We start from the raw sequence: 27534 nt of genomic DNA on the forward strand, positions 1-27534 counted from the left end.
GACAATAGAAGCGTATTTTCTCACAGTTCTGGAGGCTCGAGGTTGGAGATCAGTGTGCAGCCTGGTTAGGTTCTGCTGAGCGCTCTCCTCCTGATTTGCAGACAGCCGCCTTCTCACCTTGTGCTCACGTGCCTTTTCCTCAGTGTGTATGTCCAGAGAGAGAGAGCTCTCCGGTGTCTCATTTTATACAGGCACTCATCCCACTGTGAGGCCCCCACACTCATGACCTCACCTAAACTTAATCATCTCCCAAAGGCTCCATCTCCAAATATTGTCGCACTGGGGGTTAGGGCTTCAATATATGAATTTGGGGTGGGGGGACACATGATTCATTCCTTGGCATGACCTCATAGGGTTATTACGAGATTATTTACATTAATCTGTTTAAAGCACTTCAAACAGTGCCTAGCACTTGGTGAGTTCTCAATAAATGTTTGCTGTTGTTATTTCTGGAGCCAAGTGAATAGAGAGGGCAACCGCTTAATTTACAAAGCAGATTGTTTAATAGTACTGTTCACAGAAAATTTCTAGAAACCAACTTCAGTGATCTTAAGCTCTGGGTGGTCTGTATAAAGGCATTCTCAAATACGTCCACACAACTGATTAAGCAATGTCTCAGGGGACCTTGGATAGGTCTTTCCTTCTTTTTTGTCCCTGACTTTTCCTGGTCCTCCTTTGAGGACTCCAGCTGGCTCATCTCTGGACGCTTCTCCCTTCTCTGGAACATAGTGCTCCTCCTCCATCTTTGTTCCACTTTCTGTGTCGATGGTCTGGGCAGAGGAGAGTAGGAAAAATGTCAAGGCTAGTGTCTCTAACCTCAGTTCCTTCCCATGGAAGCCCAGGCTGTTGATAGACGCTCAATTTTAAACAAAAACTACGTTCTGAGTGTTCTGTTTGAAATGGCTACCTACCTAGAGGTCAGCTAGTCAACTTGCATCCAATAAAATGGTCTCCTCTGAAACAATCCTGTTTTGAAACTTAAATTATGGGAGCCTCATTATAATACAGGACAGTTCTTTCTGTTTTTGAACAATTCCATAGATGAGGAAATTCTTCTTCACTTTGAGTTGACATCTACTTCTCTGTAACGTCTCCCCACTGGTCCTAATTTTATCTCCTGTATCTTACTGTTGGACACAGTAGTAAATCTCTTAAAAGGGCAAGGTAAACTGAACTGGTTTTCAAGGTATTCTTCTGGACTTATAATTTTCCCATCTTCTCTTATTTGTCCTACAAAATCTTCCTCTTCCCTTCTTCACTTCCATGTCTGTCCCCATTTGCTCTATTCTCTCTGCTCTCAGCTCCATATTCAGAGCCCCAAGGAGGAGACAGTAGAGGGAGTGAGAGAATGGCATTGAGTAGCTTATGAAAGAAGGTTGGTGATAATACCAACTCCTCCTTCTGACCCTTCTGTGAGAAAAGGAAGTTCATGTCAAGTTCAGCTTGCAAAGGATCTGTGTTTTCCGGGGGCTTAAACATACACCATCACAAATTATAATCCTTCTCTTTAACCCCAGGCAGCTCCCATTACAATGTTTACCAAAACCTACATTAACAAACTGTTTACTCTCCACATTAATGCTATAATTTACCAGTTAATACTGCCTAGGGATGATGTGATGTGATGTGCAATATGGAACTAAGACTTTTTTTCTTTAATTGAAGTATAGTTGATCTACAATGTTGTGTTAGTTTCTGGTGTACAGCATAGTGATTCAGTTATACATATATATATTCTTTTTCATATTATTTTTCATTATAGGTTATTACAAGATAATTGAATATAGTTCCCTGTGCTATACAGTACGACCCTGTCATTTATCTATTCTATATATAGTAGTTTGTATCCGCTAATTCCAGACTCCCAATTTATCCCTCCCCTCTTTCCGCTTTGGTAACCATAAGTTTGTTTTCTATGCCTATGAGTCTGTTTCTGTTTTGTAAATAAGTTCATTTGTATCATTTTTTAGATTCCACATATAAGTGATATCATATGATGTTTTTTCTTTGCTGTCTTTCTCTGTCTGACTATTTTTACTTAGAGTGATAATCTCTAAGTCCATCCATGTTGCTGCAAATGGCATTATTTTATTCTTTTTTATGACTCAGTAGTATTCCATCATTCGTATATATGTAAATTATATACCATATCTTCTCTATCCATTCATCTGTCGATGAACATTTAGGTTGCTTCCATGCCTTGGCTATTGTAAATAGTGCTACAGAGCCAAGACTTTTTTTACCCTAGTTGTTACATTTTAAAAGAAGGCAGGCTTACCTCTGAGGGCTGTTCCCTAAAAGCACATACTAGTCACATATGGACCTTTGGCATTATTGTCCCCACAAAATGTACCTGTCTAGGACGGTTTAGCTAGGTTGGCTGTTTTCTTAAATGCATTAGGCAGAAAAGCTTTGAAATTTCCTGCTGCCTCAAAGCAGAGACAGTCAGACTGGGAAGCTGTCCTTTGTACAAAGGACAGAATTCTGAGTCATCAGCTGTCACTAAGGTTGTCATCACCTTCCTCATCCCTCATCTACTCAGAGGTTCTCTACCCACCTAAATGCCTGGGCATCACCTCTTATTTACCAAGTCCTGTCAAGCCTACTTCCTGAGAACTTCTCCGGCTGGACTGTAACTCATCTTCATTGTCTCTCACCTGGACCGTGACAGGAACTTCCTTGCTGCATTCTGACCCATTCTCCTTATTGCTGTCAGAGCAGACTTTCAATACACACGTCCTGCTCAGAATCCTTTAAAGCTACCCGCTGTCTGTAGCGTAAGCTCCAGAGTGCTGGGGGTGAGCACAGCTCAGGGAGCACACAAGATAGTGCACACGTCAGGACCAAAGGAGCAGCACTTCTACTCATACTAACTTCTTCTCTTAGAAATCAGAAATCTGGGGTGAGGGTATAGCTCAAGTGGTAGAGCACAGGCTTAGCATGCATGAGATCCTGGGTTCAATCCTCGGTACTTCCTCTAAAAATAAATAAACAAATAGACCTAATTACCTCCCCCCACAAAAAAAATAAGAAATCAGAAATCTGCCCCTCTATACTCAACTTACGAGTTTCTGCTGATGCTTTCACTCAGTCCTTCTGTCGGTGCATCTCTCTTCTGTTTAAAGATTGAAGGAGACTTGAAGAGAGGGAATTGCACAAAGCAGAAGGGCTGGTGTGTACCCCATTGGTTTTTGTGAGCCCAGTCAAGAGGATCTGAACTATAGAACCTTTATAGTATTCTACAAAGAGCTAGAAAGTAGGCATAGGATTGTGTGTACTATTCAGAGATTCACTGGTTTTATTGTTCAAAGTACTTAAGAAAAATGTTAGATGTTTTATGAAAGGTAAAATATCAGCTTTTTTTTTTTTTTAATATAAATGAGGATTCTGTGGAGGTGAGGTATCAGTGGAGCTAGATTGTCTGGTTGGAATCCTAGGTGTTCCACTTACTGGGTATATAACCCTGGGCAAGCTAACAAGTTCTCAGTGCTTCCGTTTCCTCATCTGTAAATTGGGGCTAAAAACAGTATGTACCTCATAAGGCTGCTGTGGGGACGACATGAGTGAAAATAGGTAGCGTACCCAGAAAACAGTGAGTGTTCAGTAAAGGTTGGCTGTTTTTATCATGATGTACAGAGTGTGATCAATTGGCTGTCAGCATCTATTTCTACTTCTTTCTATGAAATTTAAGCTAAATACCACATGTCCTAGACTCCCTTCCAGCTAGGGTTCACGATGCAAATTCAGTTCCTCGTGTTAGATACCCTTCTGCTGGATTTAGAAGGCTGATCTAAGAAGGAGACTGCCTTTCTGCTCACCTGCTGTCAGCAAGATCATCCAGGATTGAGTATTGAGAGGCAGCTCTGTGGTGGGGAAAGACCCAGCGACTGCTTCCTAATCCTGTCCCCTTGCCTCTAGATTGCAAGCAGAGTGGTATGGTCTTGACTTCAATCCAGCGACAGCCTCCTAATTCCTACTCTCCCAATTCTTCAATGATACCTCATTTAATTCCCCGTATTGAATTGCATTCTTTTTAAACTTCACGGGATGGTTTCTGTTTTCCGTATGAATTCTGACTGAATCACATGGCGACCTGTGGTTCTTCTACACATAAGTACACGACTGGGACACAAATTAAGCACTGTGCTTTACAAGGAATTCAACTTGTAAGACATCACATTTTGGCAAATACACAAATTCATTTCCTATATCAAATGTGGAAGTTCAACATCACCACCCTCTGCTATCAAGAAATGACCAACTCACGTAGATACACTTCCCCTCGTCAGTCATCCTCACATCACAACCACAATCAGAGAGTGATTTTACAGTGTGTTCTGGACCCAGGCGGTTTAATCCTGACCCAGGGATCATCTGCTTTTAGAATTCTGGAAGTCCTAATCAGCCTTTCAGTCTCTGGATCCATTACCACTTTAATTTGATAGCTGAAAATACTGGCACAGAAAATGCTTCATGAATGTTTATGATTCATCATCTCTGGGAGTCTGGGACACCTGTTTGGCACCAGGCTTTGGTATAAACAAGGGTTTCAGGAAGTTTTTTATTCCACCTACACAGCAGCTAAACAACTATGTTAAGTCAGCTGCCCAGGCCTGCCCTGTAGACATCAGATTTTATTCTGAAGTGAAATGATTAATTTCCAGAACCTTTTATATTGAAGGAAAAAATAATTCAGTTCCCTTGCTTAGAATTTTAATTCAGGTTGGCTTCGTGCCAGCTGTCTTCTTGGGATGTTATAATACACACACCTGTTATTAACAATTAGCAAAAACAACTGAAAATACTAATCTTAGTTCCCAAAGTCTCTGGATACGACATTGGAGTCAGCCTCCCATGTAGCTTGATCAACTTGTCTACTAATCCTGAAGTTCTTTTTGCAGGATTTAATGTGTACATATATTCTCAGTGCTTGTGAGGCACTCTGTGGAATGAAAGCCTGGCTAGATGCTGTCAGAACAGATTCTATTGGTTGTATTCTTTACATGCTGTGTAATGTGCTTGCTAGGAATTGTCTGTGTTTGGGGGATGGGAGAGAAGGATGTGCAGTCCTATCTCTAAACCCAATTTACAAACTTGCATTGGATTTAGCTTTCTCTTGTTCTGCTCTAATCATTCCACTTCTGCTTCTGATTCCAAAACTTCCTGTCTCTTCCAAGGTCTGACTCTCCCAATTATACATTCACTTTATATCTAACCTCTCCCTCTTTCCTAGATCCTTCATCAACTTTTAAAAGTGTTCAAGTATTTTCTTTCTTAAAAGTCTGTAACACTACGCTCCCTTGCTATATCTTTCAAAGCAACTCCTTAGAACCTTATTTCTTAGATTGGGGTCAGGTTATATATTACTAAGGTCCATGAGTTCTTTATAAGAATATGAAGCTTATGTTTTCATTTTCAAGATTATTTTGAATAATAATGTAGACACATTTTAGATTGTTTGGATGACTGCCCTACAACCAAGTAGACCCATGAGATTTCAGTGCTTTTCACCTTTGTAGAGATGAACACCTTGACACCAAATGGTATTACTTTAATTGTCTTGAACTGAGGAGAAAAGAACAGGGGTGGACATAAGGTTAAATAGCGTCTTGCGAGCACTATACAAAAAGTGGAAAAGTAGGAGGAGGACTGAGTCATCCCATAGCCCATGGCAGCAGAAGTGTACCAAACCCCACGCAACCGGTAGTCAGTACTGTAATTCATGTTGAGAATGGTTATTTAATTTGACAAAATAACTGACACTATTGTATTAAATTAATAAGCTTGAATTTAATTTGTTTTAGAATTTCATTGTAGTCAATTTCTAAGCATGTTTTGTATTAGTGCTGTAAGTATAATTTATATTTATATAAATTTAAACCAAAAAGCCAACTTGGGTTTAAGCATTCTTTCTCTCTCTTTTTTTTCTTGTAAACACCTGTAGAGCTTACTATATACCCAGACACTGTTTTAAGTATCAACTCATTTAACTCTTGTAATAACGTTGTGACATAGGTATTACTATTAACCCCACTTTGCTGAGGAGGCCTCTCTGAGGCACCAAGAGATTAATAATCCTCCCGAGGTCACACAGCTAGTAAGAAACGCAGCTGGGATTCCAGAGCAGGCAGGCTGGCTCCTGAGCCCCTCCTTTAACCATATGGGTGAGTCTTTTTAGATGAGTCTGTACTTTGTTAAGGTTTGAGAAGTAGCGCCTTAGAGTATGTGGTCTATCTTTGATATATTTATATATTTACCAGGGTTCTGCCTTTGGCTTTCTTTCTGTTTCTACTTGGTATGTTCTCCCAGGATAACATCATGGATTACTGCAGTTTAAAATACCAGCCACACCCTGATTATTTCCAGATCTCCAACTGTAGGTTAGAGCATTATCCTGTTCTCATGATACATATAGTCAGCTGGACGTTTTCACCTGCAAGTCTCAGGTTCAACCTAAACTGAACTATAAGATAAACTTCCTTATTCCTCCACTCCACCCCTATCTCAATAAGCCTACTTTTCCTACTCTATTGTGTCTCTTGTTTAATGGCTCTACTTACCATTCAAGATGCTCATTGTTTATTGGGGGAGAAAGGCAAGGAAACCAGTCATTACCATGGGCACGTGACATTACGTGGGTATGTCCACAAGGCCAATAAGCCCAGAAGGAGACGTGACTCTGCCTAAGACATAAGGGTCAATGACAGCTTCACTAAGAAGGTAATGTTTATCTCAAAGTAATTTTCTGCCTGTGTCTTTCTCCTTTCTTTTGCATATAGTTGAGAGATATCCTTTAGGTGCACTATTTATATTTGCATTCGAAAATGTATAATTTTTCATTTCATCTCCAAAATGAAATTTCTACAACTTTGTACCCTCTTTACTCCCTACCGCTCCCCCAAATAAGAAGGAATAGCAATTATGCGTGGTTTTTGTTTTTCATCTGAAATGAAATAAATGAAAGAAAATGTTTTCTTTATGCTTTGAAAAGATCAGTTTCATTTATCTTTAAAATGTTTCCTAATACTCTAAACTGTTATGGGAAAAATACTGCAGTAGATTTGGGCAATCATGAAGTTTTGCCTGACACTGCAACAGCTGCAGGCCAGTTTATTCCTGGTCACGGCTCCATGTTTTGTGGGGTTGACCATCACAGGAGATAGCTCCCTCTAGACATGTGCAGCTACCACACTGAAATACTAGCAGCATGACGGTGATGACAGGCGGCAGTGATGATTAACAGGGAAACTAGGGAATCAAGTTATAGTTGCCACAGAGGCAACTTTTTTGCCTTTCTTCTTGTAGGTGCAGTCATGATCCTCTCTGTTTCAGGAACAATTTCATTGTGAAAACAGATACTTATTCAAACTGCTTAAGCTAAAGTGGGAATTTTATTGTCATGATATAGGTGTCATCTCTAAGAACCCATTTCTAACGGAAAAATATGGAACCCAACTTTGAAAGAGTCTAGAAACAGGGAGTGTTCAGTTATTGTCTCCACCATTTGTCTCTCTCCCCGCCATACGGTTTCCTCTTGTTTCTCTCCTGTGTTAGTTTCATTCTTCTTTCCCTCTTAGGACCCACATTCTCCACACACACTGCCAGACACAGCAGCTTCGGCTCTAGTCCCTTTCCCAGCTTTATGTCATCTTTGAGTTTAAGCACTAACAACACACAGAGATGAACACCTCTAAGACCCAATTTCAAATCCTGGGAGAGAATCCGATAAGTTCATTTTGGTTCACCTCTATCTCACTGACACAAGATCATTTCTTATCAATGCGTATGTAGGGACCTATGTGGAGGAAACTGGCAGATACCTTTAAATTGTCTACTATAGGCATGTCTTGCAGATATTGCAGTTTTATTCCAGAGGGACAATGGCCATAAAGCCTGACCTTGTGAGATGAAATAAGTGAAGCATTTCTTTGCTTCCTAGTAAGAATTGTGTTGCTATTAATCACAAAGACTGCCCTACTTATAACCATCTGTGTTACTGAATAAACATGATTCTCTGGGATCAGATGGTCATGAACTAACTAGACCCACGTTCCCTTTCACTCTCCGGAAGGAAGAAGTCTGATTTGTGTTAAGGAAAAAATCATGCGCAAAGTCCAAGAGAGGTCATCAGAAAAAAAAAAAAATGCTCAAGCTTATCTTTGCTCTAGTTTTTAAGTTAGAGCATCAAGAGGGATAAACCCCTAAGATTTTCACATGACCCAGCTGATTGTCCCGAGGATTAAAGGCCAAAACGCATTTAGGGATAAAGAATGTGACTTTGCCTAATGTTCTCCATGTTCCCTATGGGAAGTCCCTCTGGGAATCTAGTCGGTATTCTGCAGCTGGAACCACTGACCACAAATAACTCTATTAACAATTATGAGCAATATTTCCTTAACATTCCTAATAACAGTGATATCTAAGACAGTTAAAGAAAGGGTTCTTCTGGTTAATCAATTATGCAGATAATAAGAATTATTATATGTAAAATAATAGGTTTTTTTTTTTAATAAGTGACTGTAGACTCCCATTGCTTTTAAACTCTGCTCTGAGGGGTTATAGAAGCAATTGAGAGAGGCTCTATTCCCTGCTGTACCATATAATCATCTCTTCTTTCATCCCTGTTCTACGTAATGGGGCTTTCAAATAATACTTCCTTTGAACAAATAATTTTATGATATTTATATACACACTGTGTTGTCTTCTCAGGAGAAAACTGAGAGTCCCATGAAAGTTAAATCTCCAACATTGATCTTAAAAAAATTAAAAATACAAAACCTACTAAATATGATATATTTTTTCAATAATGATTCAAAAGTTACTTTGGGACTTACTGTGCCTTGGAGTCGCATAACTCCTAGCTAATAGTCCAGGTATGGAGTGGACAGAGTTCACTTATTTCTTTATGTATTTAATCAGCATTATTGATCACTCCCTTCCTCATATACCAGGTACTTTCCTAGGCATTAGAAATTTAATAATGAGTAAAAATAGATAAACTCCCTGTCTTTAATGAACTTATATTCTAATGAGGGAGCAAATATGTTAGATAAATAAAATATATGTTTGATAGTGATAAATGTTTATTTAGGGAGTTTCTAGTAGAAACGTAAATTTTCATACCCAAGTACAATTAAAGTCTATTTCAGTCCTGCAGAAGTCATCAGTGTTTTTATATTTTTAGAGTCTATTTCAAAGCCTTAAGTTACGGAGTTATGCACCAAGTGAAATAGAGAAAGAAAACAGTAGTACAAAATTTAACCAAATCCTGGCTCTGCTCAATTCTTCCCCTTCCTCCTCCACCCCATAAAAGATATCGTAGTCCTAAACATGGAGCTTGTTTAGTTAAAAATGCTGGGTTTATAATTGGGGGAAATTTATCCTGAATTATTCAAGTAACAATCTTAATTCTCTACTAGTAGATTATCTTAGAAAAATATTAGTAGAAAAAAACATTTGTTAAAATCGACGGTGACTTACTTTTCAGGGGGAGGGTTGAGTTTTTAACATTAACCTTTCGATGAGCATCTACTATGTTATAAATACTCATTGGAAGGCAGTGGAGTTCCTACATTACATTAAATGTCAAGTATATTCAACAAGAGGATTGGAATTACAAATAATGAATTTGAGTTCCATCTTGCTTAATTATGTTTAATGTATTGTGTTAAAATCTCCTATGTTCAGGACACCCATTATGGAGAAGCAGTGAATCTGCTAATTAAAGTGAATAAATTGCAAGAACAACATTTATCATTTGCATTAAGAGGGTTAAGGGCTCTTGTCCTCGCTGATATTAAATAAAATAAGGGCTTATGAGCATGATCATTTCCTATTCCTCACTTTGCTGCCTGCTTTTCTGGCCTCTGACCTGATAATTAGAGAATCCTGGTGGGAAATCAGGATTAAGGGCCTTATCTGTGATTGCTAAAGCCTGTCAAGCAAGAGAGATGAGCATTTTGCTGAAATACAAGCTACAGAAGGAAAGATTCTCAGGAAAATAAATCACCATGTGAAAAAGAAGTGCTAATGAGAAAGCATAGGATTGATGTAAGATGGTTATAGGGACAGTGTTGACAAACATAAGATCCAGGATGGAAAAGATGTAATTAACATCAGTGATAATTTAACTTATAATTATATAGTCTTCTAATTGCTATCATGGTTTTCAATAAAAAGGGGGGAAAAGTTAACTTGCTTCCAGAAAGGATGTAATATTTTGGGGTGGGTATTGGAAAAATTCTAGCTGCTAAATACAAGGATAGTTTAAATGTCATATCCATTTGTTTCTGAGAAAATGTAAATGAATGTTGCCCATGATTAACATTCAAAAGGTAAACTGCTGTGTTGCAAGGGCTTATCTACTTTTATCCTTATTTCAAAGAAGATTATGTAAATAAAGCAATATTTTATTTAATATAGATTGCTAAATTAAATAAATGCAATAAACTTAACTAAAAAAGACTACAAGTTAATGTTGTTACCAATTAATATTTTTCACTTATCCAGCATAAATTATGCATTAGATGAGTGACTGTAAAATTCTTTTAAACGACTCAAAATCAAGTCCAATCTGATGCTGAGAATGTGAGATATGTTTGTCAGAGCTCAGTGGATGATGTCCGTAAGCAAACAGCAACTAGTAGCTATGACTATTATGACAACAGTGTTCTCAGCTTAATATTCTTACATATATAAATATAAATACATACATGCACATATATACAGTATATGTATATGTGATAGGCTCTAAGCATCTAGAAAGTATATTGAAATTTATAAACAGAGGGTAAGTGTAAGGATATTCTATTAGCTTTCCAGACTCAACAAACATTGTTTTGATTTCCAAAGTCTCAAAATCCAATAGTCACTGATTAGATAAAGGGCACACATTTCTACTGGCCAGGAGTCTGAGCTATTGCAGTAAATATATAAGTGGAAATGAGATGGCTAACCACACAATCCCAGGGGTCAGGTGTTAGACCATTTAAAATACAGCTCTGCTTCTGAGAAGGAGAGAGACAATGAGTCATAGGAAATGATTATAGAGAAACGTCTAGGTAAGGAAGAAGTGTAGAAGTCTTCGCGTGAGTGACATGCGGAAGGGAACTGGTTGTCTTCCTAGCTGCAGTCAGGATTATCTATACAGCATTTGCTCCCACAGTCTCGGCAGAGGAAAAAGAGAGTGTTTTGCTGTGAAGAGTTACAACAGAAATATCAGCAGAACTAGAGGAGAGAAGGCTATAACTGCTGAGTTCCCCAGACTGCACAGTTCGTGGGATAGCAAATAGAAACCTAACAGTCAGCGCTATGCAAACATGGCAGTGAAGTCCAGCTCAGTCTATGTCCTCTGATCTCACACGTGAAAGCTGAGAAATCTCTGTAGCGCGTGTGTCTGGGAAATAGACCAGCGCAGAGACCAAAGAGGAGCAGGAAAATAATGGAGAGGCAGCCTCAGACGAGAACCAAGGCAAAGATGACTGATGCCCAGCTCGAAGCAGCAGGTCGTGCCAGCAATCAGCAGAAGAGGGTGTAGTAGTGAACACCAGAACTGCACTGCAGTTACAGCTCTAGCCATAGATTTTGTATTTTGCTGGACAGTGGACCCTTGGCATTCAGAGTTCTTGTGAGAATTAAATGAGCTAATACATGCAAAGCACTAGAACAATGTAGATCACTGTAGAAAGCACTCAATAAATGTGATCCAAAATAGTTCTGAAAAAACATAGAAACACATAGAGAAATGTTTTATCTTTATAATCTAATACTGGGACCATCATAGAGTCAGCATCCTAAGGGAGTCTTAGAGTTTATTCTTAACCATAAAAAATAACATTTGTATGGCAAAGTAACCGTTATATTTAGCCTTTCAGCTTTGTTCAACAAATATTTATTGAATGTACACTATGTGTCAGACTATGTCTTAGGCACTACAGATATGTAAAGAACTAATATGGAAATGTCAGTCACAGACGCTGTATTAGTTATATCAAGTGTGTGTGTGCCAAATGTGCCTATGAAAATAGTTACCATCATCTCTCCCATTCATTGAGTTGCTTATTCAGTGCTTGGTTATCTATCAGGAGGTTCTGTCTGCATTATCTCACTTACATAGCTTACTTTTGAGGTACTTATATGATCTCCATTTTCATCCTGAAGAAACTGAGGACTCAGAATGGTTAAGCAATTTTCCTAAGGTCTGCACAGTAAATGGCAGAGCTGAAATTCAAACTCAAGTCAGTCTGATTCCAAAGCTGTGGTTCTTCTGCTTCCTGATATTTTCTTGGCTCTTCCTGCCTGAATTCCAATGAATTTACATATTGCAAAAAATTTGGATTGAATATAGACATTATTCACATACTGAAACTCTTTAGAGCTAGAAAGTTATCACTTGCACAGGGAAATATATTCAATATCTTGTAGTAGCTCACAGTGAAAAAGAATATGAAAATTAATATGTGTATATTCATGTATGACTGAAGAATTGTGCTGTACGCCAGAAATTAGCACAACATTGTAAACTGACTATAACTCAATTAAAAAAAAATAAACCTACAAAAGAAAAGAAGAGAAAAAAAAGTTATCACTTAACGAATGACTACTTTATGGTTCAAAGTGGCCCTGAAAGTGTTCTAGAGGTGAGCTAGGGACTCAGTGGGATCCAAGGTAGCTACTGAAAGAATAATGGTAGGGATATCCTACTGTGTTTGAAAGCAAAGTGTCCTTAAATAGAGGCTGAAATAAGTAGGTGAATGAAGCCTTTCAGACACTGGGGACAAAGGTGCAGACACCTTAAGTAATTTGTGGGTATCAGAACCAGGGATTCTATGCCTCGTGTTGATCTTAGAGCTGTTCAAGGGAGATGGCTTCATGAAGGGTTTGTAGGGCTTCTTGGAGAGTTTCTCTGACCACATACACACTCACATACACACACACACACACACACTCTCACACTCATATAACACTCTCACACACTGGTTCCTTTCTCATCAGACAGAAAATTGGAGTCAGGTCATCTGTATTTGAATACCGATCATCATGTCTGTTGCCACTGTTGACTTTGGTCAACACAAAAGAGGAAGCTAACATCTGTGGCCACCAGCTATGAGTCAAGGGTATAATTAGGACATAAGGATATGAAAATGGCTCTGTGGGGGTAATCATACAGAGATCTAAGTTCAAATAAAATTGTTGCTGGTTGTAAACTTTTCTTTTTTGGGAGAAAGACTCTGAAGCTCTTAATAGAAAACTCTGTAAGCTGGCTAGTCTCTTTGCTTCCCACCAGCTTTGCCTGCCACTGCCAGTAGTAGTCTTCCAATCCAAAACTGCCGTTTCTGTTGGTTACTCTCCCACTCATTTCCATCAGGATCTAGTCCGGGCTTCTTAGTCTGTCATTTAATGCTGTTCACTTTCAGGACCCACACTCCTATCCACATTGAAGATTAGGGTCACTAACTCTAATATGTGGGGTTTTTTACCCCCACATCACCAAGCAATTCTCAGACACTATGTGGCTGTCCTACAATTCAACTCAGTTCTAACCCTGTACCTGGAGATAGCATCGGATTTCACAGGTTAAAGGCTCAGACCCACAAGACCACCCTCCATTCCAAACCAGTCACAAGTCAAGTCCAGGTTGTTACTTATACTTCTGACTGACTGGCTACAAAGGTTCCTACAACCCCCTCCTTGGGTTTGATTAATTTGCTCACAGCACTCAGGAAACCAGTTTATTCACTAGACTATTGGTTTGTTACCAAGGATATTAAAAGATGTGAATCAACAGCCACATGAAGAGATACATAAGGCAAGGTCTTGAACAAAGGAGCTTCTGTTCTGGTAGAGTTTGGGGCACAGCACAATGACACGTGGAAGTGTTCTGGTTCACCAACCTTGAAAGTATCCCCAGTCCTTTGGGGTTTTCATGGAGGCTTCATTACAAAAGCATGATTGATTAAATCATTGGCCACTGAGAACTGAACTCAATCCCCAGCACACTTTTCTTCCCTGGAGGTCATGGGTGGGTCTGAAATTCCAATCCTCTAATCACAGGGTTGGCTCCACTGGTAACCAGCCCCCATTCTTAGATGCAGTCCAAAAGCCACCTCATTAACATAACAAAAGAAGAAATTCCAGGGGTTTTTAGGAGCCCTGTGCCAGAAATGGGGGTGAAGACCAAATTTATATTTCTTATTATAATCCCCAATATCACATACATCATATTTTATTATCCCCTGGCCAGCCCATCAGTGGACTAAAACCCTTGATCCTTAAGTTTGCCAGGCATGCTCCCATTTCTCACCTTTGCAGATATGGGGTCAGGCTGCTCCCTCTTACTCTCTCTAGTCACATTTATCCAAATCCTACTGGTCTCCATAGCACAGTATAGCATAGATGAAGTCATGCATGAGTACACATGACACCCAGCTCTGCCACTTATTGGTTGGGTGATCTGGGGCAGATTACTTGGTTTCTTCAAGTCTCAGTTTCCCAATCCACAGAATGGAGACGATACAACGATGTACTTCATGGGCTTGCTTTGAAGATTACATAAAACAATGTGGGTAATCTGCCTAGCCCAGTGCTTGGCATATAGTAAGAGCTTTAAAAAAGTAACTTAAAAAAACTAAATATCATAGTTCCAATCCTACTTCCTATGCTGGTTACTCAGGTTTCGATCATCTCTCTTCTTTACTCATAATACTACCTGCAATTGTATCATTTATATAATGTCTTACAATGTTTATCCTTTAGCAACATAATATTTTTATGGATATGAGGGCTGACCTTTTGGTGGAGAAGAAACCATAAAATAGATGTTTTCAATGACCACAGAGGAAGTACACTTCAAAGGATGTGTCTATTTATTTTATTTCATTGATTGATTTAGTGGTTAACTGATTGCTTCATTCATTTATTCAATAGATATGCATTGAGTATTTGATGTACTCCAGACATAAGATGAATCAGAAAGATTCTCTTAAAGGAGAGAAAAAGAAGTGCGTAAATTACTATGACACAAAGTAAAAAGTCACAAGTGTCTCTGTGGATAAAGCACAGTGATGGTTCCAAAGATAGAAAGATGGCCCCTGGGAAGCTTTACTGAGGAAGAGCTGTTTTTGCAGGACAGATTGTATGAGGTGACTGGGAACTCAGAGATGAGAAGGAGGTGGCTGAGTGGCAGAGGGCACATTCCAAATCAAGGCACCTGCATGAGGATAGGCTTGGGGTTGGAGAGAACAGCTACCCATGGTGAACAGCAAGAGGACATCAATCAAATAGGGGCCTATAAAAGCTCTTTTCAAAATCCACTCGACCCCCCAGGCTTTCTTTTAATTAACACAACTATGACCTCGGAGACTTCAGTAAATGCCTTTTCTTTCCAGCTGTTTTTATTGATTTTTGGTTGTAGGACTTCAATTTTCAGTGGGTCCTCCCTGGATTCGTTGTTCAATGAGTTACACTCATGCTGCTGTCCTGTCCCACTACCTGTTACTTTAAAGAAGTAACTTCCCTCTCTTGGAGAGTCTCCTCTTGTCCCCAGATTATACAATATGAGAGAGGACCAAGGCGGGCTTTGTGTTCGTAGTGGTTTAAGATACATAAATATCTCAGCAGTAAAATGTTATACCAGCAGTTGAGGTGGACTAGCCAACCTGCTGTTCTTCACTAGGGAAGGTTCTATGAAGGACACCCAGGAACCCAAATTAGTCATTACAACACTGATAATAGTTACCAGCTCAGTCCAGCTCTGTCCCAGATCCCAGAACTCACAAGTAAGGCATCAGAAAAGGAGTCTTGATGTTCCTGAAGATGTTCTATTAAATCATCCCAGCATGGATGATATCAAGCTTGGTCTGTGATTTTGGGAGGGCAGAGAGGACATGCTGACTTTCCCTGCTTAGGAAGTTTCTATTCACTTTCATAAACTCTAAGGCATTGACTGTGAAATTGCTTAATAAACAAAGTCAATGCCTCTAAGCCCCTTAGCTAGGCAATGGCATCAGGACCTTGTGAGTTCCTGAAGTTCACATGTTCAAGACATGAGCATATGGACACGCTCAGATTGCATTCTCTCTCCCCAGTTTCCTGTTGTCCCCAACCCCAGCCTTCAGGTCTCAACTTCAATTACTAATCACTCCCAGCCTCCTTCCAATTGAATGCAAATGACTGTGCTAGAGGTCTCTTAGCCCCCTGTGCTGCCCACTTTTGTACCATCCCTAACAATGCACTGATGTGAGCTTCCTACTGGACACGGCCTTTGAAGTCCAGGAGCTGTGTTTCATTCATTTTTATAAACTGACCACCTTGCACAGAGCCTAGGACATGGTAGCTGCCCAACAGATCTTATTTTAATAAGATGTATTTTTATTTGCATGTCGAGTTCTTTCATTTGGCTTGAAACTGTCCCTGGAATCTCCCAGGGAGTTACTACATGCTGGGCACTGAGCAAGTACCAAAAACCCGTGAAAAGGATACTGCTCTAATCCCTGAGAAGCTCACAGTTCACAGTCTACCTCACAGACTATTTAAGGGCTCAAATAAAATCATAAATAAGTAAAACTGTATTTTAAATATAAGATAGATCCAAATATTAGTTATTATTTTGAAGAAGACATTATAAAGACAGACTCCTTTATCTTAAGTGTAAGATTTCCCTGGCGAGCCAAATGTCTGATCCTTTATTCCTGCCCATTACCAAAAATCTGTTAGCTATTGCTGACTCAAAAAGCAATCTTAAGATGTTCTTATTAAGCCTCTGGTTCTTGAAGGCACTTGTCTGATGATACTCAGCAGAGCAGGGAAAACCATGGTGTAGCTGGGTCATCCTATTCAAATGTCAGTAGCTTTCCAACAAAATTATGGAGCAAATGGCAACCAAGCTACCATCACCTTATATTTTGTTCAGAAGATTTTATTGACTATACTATACTAGATTGTGTCATGAGTTCAGGAGGTCAGTAGTAATTTTCAAGATGATGATGGTGAACTTAAGTAGAGAGATTAAGTATTGTCATATGGCAGCTTTTTAGAAACTTTGAATCTGGGTCAGAGTCTGTGATACGGTTTAGAACAAGTAGTTTTTTTTTTTTTTTTTCTTTTTCTTCCCATCCACCAAGTTGACTTTTTGAGCAGCCACCTTCCTGTCTAACCACAAAGGCAAAGCCCCCTACAAAGGGTTTCCAATAATAACCTCTTACTAGCTTGGGACCTCAGTTCTCATGCATGGTGTAGTTACATCCTGATACATCACCATTGGTGGTGAGATGTATCATAAGTAACATTTTAGTAATTTACTCAAAGAACTGAAATTTAGGACTGATTTTTAATAAATTAGTGTGAATCAAGATTGTTTCTATAATAACTTCATTCTTTCAGTCACCTGCATTCAGATTGCCTTCTTGATGAGGAATGCACAGGGTGAAGTTATCATGAATACATGGAGAAGCCCACAGAACCACAGCCCATCTCACTCATGCCAAAGCCCAGGGTGTGTCAGGTGACGACTGTCCACCGTGTGAGTTGTAGGGAAAATATGAATGATCACCATATTTCATCAATTGAAAAGTGTAATTTTTTTTCACATTTTAACATCTCTGAATAAGGGAATGCATTTTACAGTTAGTGGTGTCTTATAATTGTAATAAGTAGATTTTTTTCTTTTTTTTAAATGGAGCATAAAATGACACTGCATCTTACATTAGTTGAATTTTACATTCAAGCTTAATTACTCCAGGACCTACATCCCACTACATACTTTGAAATTTTTCTCTAGTCAGGCTCATAAGTCCCTACAGTATTGCCCCAGAGTTATAGTCTTCTCTCTCTCTAGTTCTCTCATATTAATAACTCATTTAAAAAAAATACTGAGAGTCTGTTTTATGCCAGGTCTCATATTCTTATAAAGTATTTCCATTTATAAAATAGACATTGCATCTAGCCCAGGTCATTCAGAACAGGAGGTAAGCCAACATGACCCGGTGTCTGAGCAAGAGCCTCTGGGGACTGTTTTGGTGGATTCGTGACTGTAGATGAGTTGTTTAGGGATGAGAGGCCATTTCTGAATGAGTAGGAGCGTGCCTCACATCAGTTTATCCCAAAATCACAATAATACTATCTCATGGCCAGAAGCATATATATAACTAGGCATTGGCTACTGGGTCTCCTAGGACAGGTGAAGAGTTGGAAAAATCAGAGCAGGGGTGATGATGTTGGACGTGATGGTTGGAGGGGCAGTTTGCTGCCCTACTACCCCCAGCTCCTTGACCTGGAGAGTGCTGATGTCCAACAGATGTTCAGTATATGGGTGTTGTGTAAATGACCACATCTAGGGAGGCAAATCAGATTTAAGCAATCTGGGAGCTTTTTTTTTTTTTAGGGGGAAGGTAATTAGGTTTATTTATTTAACGGAGGTAACAGGGATTGAACCCAGGACCTCACGCATGCTAAGCAAGTATTCTACCCCTGAGCTTTACCCTCCCCCAGATTAAAGCAATCTGAATGGTACTGAAGAGACATGGAAATCACAAATGCCTGTTGCCCTAGAAGGATGTGTAGGGGGAGTGGAGGCCAATGTCATTGACCTTGCCTTGATTGAGATGTTGGATGGGAGTCACTCTATTTCTCTATCTATCAATACTTAGGACTTGATTACTTTCAAGGCACTATTCTAAGAGCTTTCCAAATACTAACCCATTTCATCTTCATAATAATCTTATAAAATAGCCACTATTATTAACTCTGTTTTACTAATGAGGACACTGATGCACCAAGAGGTTAAATATTTTGCCCAAGGTCTCACAGCTAGAAAGTGACGGATTTAAGATTTGGAACACAGGGAGTCTGGCTCCAGAATCTGTACTTTGACCCCCACCACTACAATGCCTCTTTATTCACCCAGCAGGTGTTCTCTAAATATTTTAGCCACTATAATCACAGCTCCTTTGAGGCCAGATCTCTGCAGTCTGTCCCAGCCTCGGGAAGAGACAAAGTCAGCTCTCAGGCTGGAAGAAGTTAGGCTACTAAGTCTGCCCTGTAGGTGTTGGCAGATAGGAAGGCACACATCCTGGATTTGACTTGGACGTGATCCAGGTTTCTGGAAAGACCATTCAGAACTTTACTCCCAAACTGCCTGTTCCATTAGAGTATTAAAATGACATCTCCTTCCCCGCTGCCCCTTTTCTAGGCTGGAAAGAATTAATGTTGGGGAAAATGTGTTGACTTTCTTTGTTCCTTTTTTTTTTTTTTTTTTCTCCTCTGGTGTTGTAAAAATGTAGCCTAAAGAAATCTCTAGGGAAAATTTCAGAGTTACATGTCAACTTAATTCTTTTATCAGAATGTTTAAAACAATTTTTAAAATATCTACATTTTTGGGATGGGAAGGGATAAATTTGGGGGTGAATTTGAGACTTACAACTGTTAACCACTATATATAAAAATAGATTTTAAAAAAGTTTCTGCTGTATAGCACAAGGGACTATGTTCAATATCTTGTAATTACCTTTAATGAAAAAGAATATGAAAACGAATATATGTACGTATATGCATGACTGGGACGTTGTGCTGTACACCAGAAATTGACACATTATAACTGATGGTATTTCAATTTTAAAAAAGTCTCCATTTTCTCTCAGACTTCCAGGATGGAAAGTAAACATCTTAACAGGACACAAAATCAACAACAAATCCTTTTTTAAAAAATTACTGTTAAATAGAGGAATTAATTGAAACACTTACAGGTAGCAGATTTGTTTTGCTAATTCTCCTGCCATCTTAGTTTCTGTCTTGAAAAAGAGATTTATCTTTTAAAGTTCCACACTATTAATATATTACTTTGATTTAAAGTGCTGGGTCTTGTATTATTATTTTATATCCAGAAAGGAAAAAGTCTTTGAATTTGGGCCTGGCTCTGAACAGAAATCACAAAATTATCTGTGCACAGACGTCTGGATCTGGGCCCTGGTATTTGCCACTAACAACATGCTTTCAGTTCTAACATGAGGTTTGAAGAAATTTCCCAAATACAAGATTAGGACCCAGTCTGTAGACAGATACCTCAGGAAAAGCTGGTAGTCAAATAGACTTTGCTTTTTCAGCCTTTGAGAGTGGGGAGTCTTTGTTCCCAGGGTCTAGCAAAGGGCTAGAACAAAGGAGTCATAACACACATATTGCTGTAGGAAAGTGTTGCCTCATCTCATCATGGAAAGCAAAGGCATCGGAGTCACGACTCAAACACACACAATGTGGGGTATGCCTGCCTGGGCTGTGGGTGTGGATACCAAAGAAAAGTAGGCCCGGTCTTGAGAGCACTGGGCAGCAGATAATGTCCAATTTATTTCCCTGACATTGTGCTTTGTTCAGTAACTTGGATATTGTTCAAATGCTATTATCATTCATATTTTCTTCTAATGAATAAAACGGGTAAGATGAATTTGGGGATATTTCACTGAATGCTTTCTTTTACAATGAGTCATGAGTTCAGCCTATTTGTGTCTGGTCCTCCTTTTTTGTGCTCCCTGGCAATGCTGGATTCTACTGTGTTCCTTCTTCTTATCAGTTTGGAAAATGAGGAAACATGAGACTGTGTGCCTGTCTTTAGTTCTGTTATCAACAATTGAGGAAAAACACATGCGGCTTGCATTTGGCCAAGGCTATCTTTTGTAAATAAACTGTCATTGTTAATTTGGGGAAATATTTCTGATTCATTACTAGCAATAATTTTGCATATTATTATTTCTTAGAATCTTAATTTTTATATATGTTTTAAAAGTTTTTTTTACTTGATTCATCATCTTTTATGGTTTCTCAAAGTCTTCTTTATCAACGTAAATACAGTTATAGTTCAACATACCGTAAGTAATTTTATTGAATACCTATTTTGTACCTAGCACTATTCCAGTTGCTGAAGATAAACTAAAAAATAAAGTAGTCCATGTTCTTGCTCTCATGGAGCTTCTTTTCAAATAAGAGAAGGAAGACCACGAGCAAACAAAAAAATAATTGTATGCAGTGATAAGTGCTATAAAGAAACTGAAACATGCTATCATTTTAGTGTGAACAGATAGCATGCTATGACGGTCAAGAACAGGAACACTGGAGTCCTAACAGTACTCTGCTGTGTGATCTTGGACAAATTATTTAACCTTACTGTGCCTTAGTTTCTTCATCTCTGAAATGGGGACAAGCATAGCCTCTATCTCAGAGGCTTCTGGAAGGATTATGTGGTTACAAATGGAAGGCACTTAGAACAGTGTCTGGCAGGTATTAGGCACTTTGTAACATTTGTTTTCATTATTTTAGTGGTTAACAGTTTCTAAGCACTTTCTCTGAGCCAGGAGTTATGATTAGACTTGCTCATCAAAATTACCTTGTGAAGAAGGTGTTATCAACGCCTTTTCCCAGATAAGAAGGCTAAAGAGGCTTGATAACTTTCATAAGGTCACGCAGCTCGAAGGCAGTAGGCTCAGTCTTTGACTTCTGCTCTGTCCTCAGACATCTTTTTCTCTATCTTTATAAGTTTTGTTTTGTTCTCAAATATTTACTTTCCATTGGCTTAATAATTAAACTCATTATATTTGTAATCTCATGTTTGTGAATAGAAAAGTAATATATATTTTTCTGATAATAAAATTCATCCTTCTTAGGTTTTTTCCTCTTCTGATTTTGAACTTTTTTTTCCTTTTATAAGCCTTTGTTTTGCTGCTGCCTAAAGTTCAGCTGTTTGCTATCTTAGCAACATATTTTACATACATTTGATTTTATTCAAATAGAATTAATTATCAATCATACATGTTGAGGTTTGAATAGTTTTCTATGGCATTTGTACTTTTTAGATTAAATGCTTTAGTGTAGAGGGCTTTAAAAAGTATTTCCATTGGTGATGCCCCAGATTTTATCCATTTAGTTGAAATTCAAAATTGGTACTTTTTTTCTTTTCATGACCTTTTCAGATGTCTTTTTTTTCTCTTCCTAATCACGGTTCCATTTAAACCAAATGACATGCAGAAATCCTCACTTCAGTGGTAATCTGCTTTCTTTTTATATCCAGTTTTAAATCATAATCACTACATTTTTTCCTTCAATTGCTCAGACACTTGGTGTGTATTTTATTAAGCAACATCTTGCTAGGTTTAAGAAAAGTGCACTCAGAGCAAAGGGGAATTCTGAAGCCCTAGGAGTGAGCAATACAATGTAGCTTTGCAGATTTAAGACTATGCATATAGCATGTTTAATGAGGCTTTGAAGAGAAATGCTATCAACTCTATGAACTTACCCTTCACTAGTTATGTGACCATGGACTTTTTCTCCTTTCTAAATAAGTGAGGGACAGGTGAGGAAACAGAGTGGTAGTTGAAATCTGACTGTTGGCCCCGCTGGGAGACATGGTGTTGGAATTTTACTTCTATCACTTAATTGTGTAACTTCTCTGAGATTTTGTTTCCTCATATGAAACATGGAGATAATAATGCAACAGTGTTTGTGAGGATTAAATGCACAACATATAAATATTGAAACATACTAGGCATAATGATAACTATTATTATTATTCTACTCTCCCCATGTTCATTTGTGACTTTTTTTGAGTTCATGAACCTGGTTCACTTCTTAATATGTGGACAATTCATGGCGGTAGGAAGAAGAAATTCACAACCGTTTACTTTTATTATTATCTTTAGAGCCAGCATCAGCTTCTCCATGTGGTCCAAACCATTTTCAAGATGCTTAGGTGTAAAAATATCACCAGCACTCAAATCTTCATTGATTGATTCATTCATTCATCAAACATTTATTGACTATCTACTGTGGTATCTCTTTCCCCAAGAAGCTCATAGTCTGTGGAGCGATTGGTTGTTTGTTTACATGAATTGCAAACCTAAGAGAAGAATGCAACAATACAAGAAACTGAGGTAACATGGAGGAAGCAGTGTTACTCTACCAGGGATGGAGTGGAAGCCAGGAAGGCTTCCTGGAGGAGATAATTTCTAGCTTGTCTTTTGAAAGAAAAAAAAAATTCAAGTGGACAAAGAAGGAAGGGAATTCTGGGCAGAGAGAGTAATAATTGCTAAGAAGATGAAACATCAATTCCAGTTAAGCAAATGATAAGCAATTTGATATCATTAGAGTGTAAAGTACAAGGAGAGGTATGGCTGGGGATGTGAGAGGAGACATACATTTACATACATGTATTTAGGTGAGAAGTATCTAAGAAAACTGTGCAGGCATGTAAAGCTCAATAAGTGCATTTAAATTTTATTCTAAAGACCAGCTCTCATTTTATAAAATAAGTGAGTTGTATTTTATATTCAGATATCATATTTGCATCTTCTTTATAGCTTGTTCTGTAGTCTCATGCTCTCTGTAAATCTTTTGTAGAGTTTATAATTAAGAAAGGCAAAGATAGAATTGCAATGAGGAAACACAATTTGTGAGAGAAATTTAATATCTCGGAGGGAAAAAAAAAACTAAAATAATGCATATTTAGTATTTCAGTATCATCAACAACCACAAAATGGTCAAATAAAAAACCAACAAGAAAATCCACTTTCTTTGCTTCCAGTAAAAATATTAAATATGCATTTATCAGAAGACTATTGAAAATCTTTTCTCTTGAATCTACTGGAATGAGGGAAAAGTGTGTTCCGAACTGTAAATGGAACTAAGTTGAAAACATTTTTTTCCTCAGCAGTTTTCTCTGCGTGTCCTCCCTATCTCCCTCCTCCCAGCCTCAACAGTCTTCGCCTCTTCATTTCTTTTGACTGTATCAGCTGTGTTTTGTGATGAATGTGTAGATACTCTACCTTCATTATTTCTCACTAATAGTTACTGGAAGCAACTATTTGTCTGCCATTTTATGGATACTTGTGTATCTTTTAAAATATCCTTTGTATATTTGTTACTCATTGCTAAGTCACAACAGCTGGGAATTATCACTAAAACTCTAACATTCCTTATGCTTTTCAGAAAAATCTCCCACATTGAATGATACCTATTTTTAGGAAATTTAAATATTTAAAAGAAAATAAAAATATTAAAATTTGGATAAAATAGGGTGTGATTAGTTTCATGACTAAGAAATCAATCACTTATAAAGAATCTTCTGAGTGATCTCAAACAAAGAGAAATTTATATATTCACTACCCCAGAACAAAGAAAGATTACTATCTTTATATGAAAATGTCTTGCACACAAAATTAGGTAACTCTTGCACGTATTTTCAAGGGAATGGGTTGCCTTCAACCCTGATTTCAGATCCCTTTAGACTCCAGTGACCTCTTTAGAGGATATTAAGTGTCCCAAATTTTTCTAGAAAAAACCCATACAAGCTAATGAAGTACAATTACATGAAGGTTTCTTTTAGAAATTGTGGTCCCTTGACAACTTACACAGCATAAAGGGTATTGCAGTAGTCACACTGAAAGAAAATGTAATATTTATAAAATTATTTCTGATTCGAGAAAATATCTTAATGTATGAGGAGCTTATGTAAATGGCAACCAACTATGAAATAACAATTTTTTATTCCTTAATTCCCTGGGCTATTGAGCTTTCTCCTATTAAGCAGTTTTTTTTTTTTTTTCTCCTTTAAAACACTGCAGATAAGACTTACCTATATTCCTCTATGGTCTTAGTTCCAGCTTTCACTTAAACAAATTACTCATTAAATGGCTGCCTATAAGGGCAAAAGGAAATGAGGTCGATGGAGACAAAGTGGAAGTGAAACTTTTCAGTGTTCAAGTTTTAATATTATTTTGATTTTTGAACTTGTATAATTATATCACTATTTAAAATAAAGTTAAAATGATAGACCATCAAACATTCACCCACTAATAAAACATAAATAAGTTTTCTACAAATATGTTTATTTAGCAGACTTATGGAAAGCCTGATCATTCTGGATTGATTCAACTATCCTTATTTGGATGAAAGAATTACAAAGCAGTATGATTCTGAAGGACAACTGAAGAACACTTGAAGCATGAGAAATAGAATCACAGGAATCTGGGTGCAAGTTCAGCTCACAGCACTTACTAGCATGACCTTGGGCAAGTCACAGAACTTCACTGAGCTTCACTTTCTTTCTCTGTGAATTAGAATGATGACATCACCTGTCCCTCTCTTGGAGTTGTTCTGTACATCAGATGAGAAATTGCAAAACCTCATATATGTGCTAGTTAATATTTTATAATTTATTTAATATTCCAAAGCCACTATTCAGTTCATTGGGGGAAGAGCCTCTTTGGTTTCCTTAATTTTTTTGTTTTCATACACCAAACAATGAAAGTAAAATGGAAGGTGCCTTTGTTTTTGGCAGCCTGGTTAGCAGCGATGCCAGGATCAGTCTGGGGACCAAAAATCTACTCTCAGAGATCGACTATTTTTTTAGCTCACAAAATCAATGTTTGGGAGCTCTAGTTAACTGGTGTGATGACTAATAGGCTTTTCAGCAGGGATGCATTTGCTCTGCCACCTACAGTTCAAAACTGCAAGGCATGAACACATGTTTAGCTCATTCATTCATTCATTCTACAAATATGTATTGAACACCCACCGTGGGCCAGGCCCTGTTCTCGGCCTCGAGGACACAGCAGTGATCCAAACAGACAACACTTGATGCTCTCATGGAGTTCATATTCTAGTGGAAAACTGACTGAACTTACAGCTTTTTTAGATCCTAACCACACACATCTTGATTTGAACAGCTTTTCTTGCCTTCTGCTAAAACAGCTTAAAACTGTTTTTTGGGTGGCACATTCTTTATGTATCCAAGACCAAACATGAAAAACAAATGAAGCTGGCTCTGGTTGGCATGGCAGTGAGACCAGGACCCAGGCTGTTTCCTCCTATATTTCCCCACCCCCTGTTCCTTCTATTCCTTCTCTGGAGCCCAGGACTCTTCAGAGAATAGTTTGACACTTCCACTCAGGGAGTTTCCTCATCAATTCTGTTACCTGAAGAAAGCCCTCGAAAGCCTGTATCCACAGTCTCCCAAAGGCTTTCTCAAGTTCCTCTCCCTCTCTGGGTCTGCTTCTCTCTGTCTCCACATAATAACCACATTATAGGCTTTCTGGTCTTTCCCATAATTCCCATAATAGTGATTGTTATCCCTCAGTGAAGATACGCTGTTTGTCAGAACTGTGTCCAGCATTTTACCTGCATTGATTCTCTTAATTCTCAAAATCATCCTGTGTCATGGGTGTGAACCCCCATTTTACAGATAAAGAATGATATTCTGAGAGGTGAAGTAATTTGTCTAAGGTCACAATTACACGGAGGTAGAGCTGGCCTTTGAACCAGATCCATCTGATTTCATAGAAGAAACTCTAAACCACTAACGCTTCCCACGTTCTGTGAGATGAGGCTCTTTGACCCTCTCAGGGATCCTTCTAAGTACAGTGCCAAGCTCTGATTAGATCAGAGGAGCACAGTGTCTACTAAAACAAGCCTGCTGTTGAGGGCTGTGATCCTCGCTGTCATTTATGGACGGCCTACTGCATTCCAGACATTCTACACCATTTCCTCCAATTCTTCCCTCAACTCTAGCAGGTAAATATGATCAGCCTTTGATATAGGTGAAGAATTTCAGGCTCAGTGAGGTTGTCAGTCACTTAAGCTTCAACAGGTAGTAAGTGATGAGCCTTCTGCCTGCCTTTATGCCAGTTTGGGGCCACAACTGTTCTCAGAACCCCACCTCCAACATCCTGAAAAGAACAACAACAGATCAAAAAGAGAGAGAACAATACCCTCCTAGCCTGGATCTATTCCAGGGCTCAGGGTCTCCAAGCCAGTCCTGCCTGGCACGTTTCTCCATCACATCTGGTTTCTAGACTCCAGGATCCCGCCCACCTGCAGGCCCTGCCTAACCTGAACACTCCCACCTCTGTTTCCCCATCTGACGTGTTTCGGTCTCCTCTGTACCTCCCTCTTTCTCTCTCTGGATAAATGACATCTTTCCTTCTTTGGATTCTCCCTTCCCATTCTTCCCTCCCAACCCTTTTATCACCACATGAATCTGGTTCCTTTTCCTTTCTCTATGAGAAGTGGTCTAGTGCAGGGGTGGTTCTGGAGTCTTTCTAACTGAGAATTGAATCTTGGTTTTACTCCACTGGTTACTTGTCTGACCTTGGGAGAGCCACTTAATATTTTCTGCATCTCAGTTTCCCCAGTTGTAAATGTGCAAGTGGGCAAAGCAATAGAAATTACATCATAGGTTCTTGAGAAGTGTAAATACATATGTTAACATATGCAGAGATTCTAGAATGCCATCAGGCATGTAGTGAATGCTCCCTAGAGACTAATTTTAATTATTCTTTCCTGTGATCATCCCCCTTTCTCTCTCCCTTTCTTTTCTTATCCTCAATATTTTGTTCTGCTTTAGCTAAAATTAAAAAGTGAACAGAGAGTTTCTATAAAATAGATACATTAGTTCATTGGCATCATTCATTTATTTTTTCATCTGGTCTACATTTATTAAATGCCTGCTATGGGCTAGGCAGCGTGCTAGGGACTAGCGATTTAATGATGAATAAAACATGC

General features: G+C 38.5%; 1 protein-coding gene and 1 long non-coding RNA gene across 23 annotated transcripts in view; one reads left to right on the forward strand and one right to left on the reverse strand.

The window, feature by feature from the left end:
* DLG2 (discs large MAGUK scaffold protein 2) overlaps window positions 1–27534 on the reverse strand; it is a 1704777-nt gene that overhangs the window by 246976 nt on the left and 1430267 nt on the right. The window lies entirely within an intron of this gene.
* LOC116666407 lies at window positions 5894–27505 on the forward strand. Its single transcript, XR_004323234.1, has 4 exons — window positions 5894–7625; window positions 10209–10211; window positions 11522–11532; window positions 27495–27505. It is a non-coding gene; the product is annotated as an uncharacterized LOC116666407 (long non-coding RNA).

The sequence above is a fragment of the Camelus ferus genome, chromosome 10 (assembly GCF_009834535.1).
Source record: "Camelus ferus isolate YT-003-E chromosome 10, BCGSAC_Cfer_1.0, whole genome shotgun sequence".
NCBI classification, from domain to species: domain Eukaryota; kingdom Metazoa; phylum Chordata; class Mammalia; order Artiodactyla; family Camelidae; genus Camelus; species Camelus ferus.